We start from the raw sequence: 6,207 nt of genomic DNA, 5'->3' as shown, positions 1-6,207 counted from the left end.
TTGAACCACAAGAAATCTCATGAGGTTCAATAAAGACACGTACAAAGTCCTGTACTTAGAACAGAACAATCCCATACACCAGATCAGGCTGGGGACCAACTGACTAAGCAGCAGCTCTGCAGAAAAGGACCCGGGGGTTACAGTGTATTATAGGGTGAATATGAGCCAACAGTGTGCCCTTGTTGCAAAGAAGGCTAACAGCATACTGGGCTCATTAGTAGAAGCATTGCCAGCAGATCAAGGGAAGTGATTATTCTCCTTTTAGGCACTAGTGAGGCCACATCTGGAGTACTGTGTCCAGTTTTGGTGTGGAAAGGATGTAGACAAATTGGAGACAGTCTGGCAGAGGGCAACAAAAATGGTTAGGGGGCTGAGAAACATGACTTTCTGAGAAGAGGCTGAGGGAACTGGGCTTATTTAGTCTGGAGAAGAGAAGACTGAGTGGGGATTTAATAGCAGTGTTCAACTACCTGAAGGGTGTTTACAAAGAGGATGGAGCTGGACTGTTCTCAGTGGTGGCCAAAAGCATAAAAAAGGAGCAATGGTCTCAAGTTGCAGCAAGGCAAGTTAGGCTAGATGTTAAAAAAAAAACCATTCTGACTAGGAGGATAGTAAAGCACAGGAACAGGTTACTCAGAACATGGTGGAATCTCCATCCGTGAGGGTTTTTAAGATAAAAGTTTTTAAGCCAGAGCTGTGGCTGGGATGATCTAGTTAGGGATGGTTCTGCTTTGATCAGGGGGTTGGACTAGATGTGACCTCCTGAGGTCCCTTCCCACCTTATGATTCTATTGTTCTCAAAGGTGATTTGGGCCTCTGTTACTTTGAACAATTTAGAACATTAACATTAATCATTGCTATTCTTTAATACTTATATTGTGCCTTCAAGCTAACCAGATTACAACCCCTATACACTTGGTACTGTACAAACTTATAATAAATGAGTCCCGGCCTCAAAAAGCAATGGGAATATTATGGGTAACTCCTTGCAAACTACACTGAAAAATCACCACTTCACATGCCAAACTTTAGCCAGGAGCACAATTTTTCTATTTATTTATTTTATTTTTATTTTTTTTTTACAACTAAGTTAAACATAGTGAGTGAAAACAGTGGTTTATAGTGGAAGTGCTAACAAAACCCTTCACAGTACCAGCATGGAAAATGAAGCTGTAATAATGGCAAATGGGTCCTTATCACAGCAAGAAAAATGTAAGGAGTTCTGATTTTGCACTGAATAAGCCATTTCTTATGTCTATCACAAAGAAATAGAGTACTTGAACAAAACAAATACATTAACGTTTTTTTTTTTCCCAAGGAAAACTAAAAATAAAAAAAAAGATCAGATGTGACTCAGGCTTTCAAACAATAAAAATAGCAAGATGAAAGAACTAGGTTGCTTCATTGCCTAGAGAAAAGGCTGGAATCTTTAAAGAGACTGAAACCTGATTGTGAGAGACTCACTTTATGGGCTGCTAAGAAGGTGTTGACCTTCATCATCAATAGACCATTTAAGCCTTTGTGGTATCCAGCAGTAAGGGAAGTGATTAAAAAAAATCAGTCCTACTGAAATGTGATCTGGAAAAATCTCCAGTTCAGATCCCGATGTGGCTGCTTTCTGCATGTGCCTGCATCCACATGCATGCATACAGACATACATATACAAATCTACCTGTAAATATAACACAGATCAATCTTGCCTCATTGTAAGTAGTAATGCTGGTGCACTTTGACTGTAGGGACAGATCAGAGTACCTAGAATCCAGGATAAATGAAATTATGATGATAAAAGTTAGCTAACAGCCTTTAGTGAGGGATTTGGGACATATATTGCTATAGTACTTTATATCTACATCTATAGTAAAATATTGAACAACTGATAACTGAACCAGTGAGAGGATACCGCAGTAAGTACCAGGGGTGTACCATGCCTAAGCTAAGTCTACAGTTTTGTTCTGTTTGTTTCCACTCCTACACTGTTATACTTGAATTCCCTGTGGTTATTTGTTCTATCTCTTGACTGGGTCTTTGAAGCAGAGGATTATGGGGGATTTCAAATAGCCTTTCGGGAACCCAGGAGAATTCTGGTGGCATGAGTTCAAATTCTTCTAATTTTCAGAAAAGTCCCACATTTCTCTAAAGAAAATACTTTTATGGCCTTTGTCATGAAGTGATGGATAGTTTTCTACTTTTTTTTTTCCTTAGCCTATGAGCTTTGAAAAGACATGCTCTGGGCTGTGGTTAGTTTTGTTAGGGTGCTATGTGAACGGCAAGAGTCAAGTTCATTCTTTGTGGTGATAGATGTAATTTAAAGATGCTCCCTAACTAAGGAGATTAAGGAAGCTGGGAATGGGGAGATGGTCCCTCACTTATATAGCTAGGTAGTTAGTGAGAGGCAGATCAAGGATCTGTGGTTGTTGCCTACTGCATTGCTAGTTCTTCTCATCCATTGAATGCTTGTTTATTGAACCTGGTGATGATCACTACATGGTGTCAGGAGTATCAAATGAGACAGATCTTGAAAGAATAGAGATAAAAACAGACGAAGAATTTGGAACATGAGAATAAGTGGACTAGCATAGCCACAAGGGCCATTGTAAGTGATCTTCCTGCATAGTTATACTTTAAGTGAAGCGTATTCAACCTCTGGCCTGTGGGCCAAATGAATCCCATAGAGACATTATATCTGGTCCTATGGAATTGGAAATTAGGCGGCAGGGAAGCAGTGGCTACCCTCCTCCAGTGCCAAATTCCCCTTCTCCCTCCTCCAAAACAGCCAGATATGTTCTCCCCAAGTGGTCAGGTTGGGGTGGGCCATGCCTGCCTCCCCACCACAAGGCTGGATTGGGAGTGGGCCATGCCTCAGCTGGATGGGGTGCCATCATACCTGCCACAGGCACCAGACTGGGGCACTGGCCACATCCATTCTGTGGACAGACCAGACACTGCCCATCTGGCCTGCCAAGGAAAAAAGTTGAGCACAAGTGGTCTCAGTAATCAGACTATTAATCATGGAAGTTTTGGAACCTCCCCTTCTAATGTTAGGCAATATAGCGGAAAACTGGAGGGTATTCAGACAAAGGCTTAAGTACTACCTTGAGATAGGGGCAGAAGAGAAAAATGACAGTCAGATCCTCAGTTTTCTTACATATTGTTGGGAAGGAAGCCATGGCCGTTCATAATACCTTTACCTTTGAAGAAGGAAAAACATTCAATTAAGTGTACTACTATGCAAACTTGAGGAGGACCACATGCCAAAAGACACATACCCTTGGAAGACACCAATTTTTTTATGTGCAGACAAACAATGGGAGAAAGCATAGATCAGTATGTCATGGAACTAAAGAGACTGAATAAGAGCTGTGCTTTTGGGAACTTGGCAAAATCTCTCATTTGAGATAGGGTTAGCTGTGGCATTGTAGACACTGAATTATAAGAAAGTCACGAGAGAGGCTTGTCCCTAGGAAAGATGGTTCAGCTGTGCAGGGCAGTAGGGCTGTGCAAAATTTCACTGGTAGTTTCATTTTGACTCTGTTTCGACTCGTTTTGAGCTCAAAACAGCAAAATCGAAATGAAACAGAGCACTTTGAAACAGCCTAGAAACGAAATGAGGCAAGTCAAAACCTTTCGAAATTTTTGAAACGTTTCAAGTTTCAAAGCTCAAGCTGGGCTTGCCTGTAGAGAAACAGAAACTAAAGTAAGGAGAGGGAGGAAGAAGTGTAAGGCGGGGGAAGGAGCACTCTCATTATTGACTGTGTGGCTGGCCAGTGACTGTGATCCTTCCCTGAGGTCCCTTCCACTCCCAGTGCTCTGAGGGAGGGGTGGAAAAACTGCATAAAAGGCAGCATTGTTTGAACTGCTTACTCCCTTGGGGTCAGTTGAGTGAGAGCACACTTTAACACACACACAGTGTCACCCACCCATGTCATGAGCTTTGCCTGTCAGCAGCTAGAGGTGCAGGGCCTCAGACCTCAGACTCCCCCTGCACCTATCTCCTTGACAGCTGGCAGGCTTCATGGCCGCAGCAGGGGCTATCAGGCCTGCAGTTTTCATCCTGCTGCCCCTTACCACACATGGTCACCCATGTCATGAGTTTTGCTTGTCTGCATCTTGAGGTGCAGTTTCCCCCAAACCCCTGCACCCATCGCCTTAAAATGTGGCAGGCTTTGTGGCCTCAGCAGGGGCTACCATTCCTGTAGGTTTCAGCCAAATCAGGCCAGAAATGACAATGTTATAGGCTGTTTCGAGCTTCCCCATTACAGCCTATGGGCAAAACGGCAAAACTGTTTCGATGAAATGAAATGGAACAGCAGTTTTGAATCGAAATGAAATTTGAAATGAAATGCTGTTCTGTCGAAACACAAATCAAAACGGAATGGTGCCATTTCGCACAGCCCCACAGGGCAGCAGGCCAAAGCTACAGAGCTGGATGCACCAAAAGGGGTCTTCCATGCAGCAGCTATGAAAGCATGTGTCCAGAAAAAGCTACGTCACAGGGTGGAATTTTCCACTGGTAATGCACATGCTAAGGGAGAGAGGATGTGTACCAAGTGTGGCAGGAAACATGGCCCCAAACATTGCACTGAATTTAGAAAACTCTGATTTAACTGTAACAAGAGGAGCTATTTTGCCAAGTGTTGAGATCCCAAACACAAAAACCTTAAGTGTATACAGTTGAGAGCATGCCAGGAAAAATGTATATAGATATGGTAGAATCAAACAAAAGCAAATAGAGGGACTGGATTTTGCCAGTGGAAGTGCAAGGTACAATGGTTTTGTTTAATGTGTGCACTGGAGCTCAGGTTAATATTTTACCAGAGAATGAATAAAGAATATTAAATCAAAACCAAAATGGTGTCCAGAATACATCAAAATAACTGACTATTTAAGAATAAATACACACCAGGAGAGAGATGCATTGTTAGCATCCAATATAAAAACAGTACACAAACTGCCATTCATGGTGGCACCTAGGAAAGTGACACCAAGGGTGCATGCAGACGTTAGATTAACCTAACCCTAGTTAGGTCAATGTAAATGTAAGTGCCAACCTGTGCAGATGTTCAGGAAGCTAAATCAGGCAAAAATGGCTGGCCTGATCTAAATTAGTTCACTTTACGGGTTGAACTAAGTTAGACAGGGAACAGGTTAGCCTGATCTAGTGAATCGCTGCACACATTTGAAGAGCAGCCGTGGGTCTCACTTGCCCCAGTCTCAGTGCCATGCTCTTCTGTGACAGGAGGATTGTTGCTGGAGTCGTTCTAGTGGTGACTCCGCCCTCCTGTTATGGGCCAGCTGCCTGCTTCCTCGCTTGCCACGCCTTGATCTTAATTGATTGAATGATGTAATTAGCGGGAGGCTGCCCACTTTATACGCCCCAGTGCCAGGGGGTGCTATCTGTGGCTCCTTTCCTCCCCTGCACGGCAGCCCAAGCCTCACAGATGGTACCGCCCGGATCTTGACCTGGGCCTTGCTGTAATTCAGCCGTCTCGCTCGGGGCCGTCGCTGCCCCCTTTCACTCAGGCCTGGAGCCAAATGCTCCCCCAAGATGCCGCGCCCTCTCTGGCACCAGGACTCCCACGCTACCGTGGAGCCCCTATGAGGCCTCCTCCAACCCCTAATAGCCTCACCCGGTCCTCCGATCAAACAGTAAACACAAAGCACAAAGCCCCTGGGCTATAATGTAAAACTAAACCATCCGGTCAAATCAACATTCGATCCCTACCGCGAAAATACTCCAACCCATGGCAGCAAACCAGGGGATGCTCATGCAGTCAATCTTCTCCTCTCTCTCCGCACTGACTGAGCTCCCCCCTCCTTGGCTGCCACAGGGGAACTGCCCTCCTGGCCTCCTGCCTGGGCATAAGAAGGGCTAAGCCCTGCCCGTTCCTGTCAGCAGGTTTTGCTGGTTGCCCCAGGAACCAGCACCTGTGCTGCCCTGGTGGCTGGCAGTTGTGCCTCCCCCTTCTCACTGCTAGGGGTCTCTCTTGAGCCGTTGCTGTTTTCAGGTGCAGGGCACCTAAGTTCTCTGCGACATCTTCCTACTCCCCAACCCTGACCAGGGTATTTTTAGCCCTCTGACTCTCTTGCCCCCAGATGGACAGTGCCCCCCCCACCCCCAAAGACCTGATCACCTCACCCAACACCCCAAGTTAGATCAGGTTCCAAGCACAGCTTCTAGTACCAACAAACATCTGCACAATGTAG

This window comes from Gavialis gangeticus, unplaced genomic scaffold (genome assembly GCF_001723915.1).
Source record: "Gavialis gangeticus isolate Ggan-Ray unplaced genomic scaffold, GavGan_comp1, whole genome shotgun sequence".
Lineage (NCBI taxonomy): Eukaryota > Metazoa > Chordata > Crocodylia > Gavialidae > Gavialis > Gavialis gangeticus.
This window is presented reverse-complemented; position numbering follows the sequence as displayed.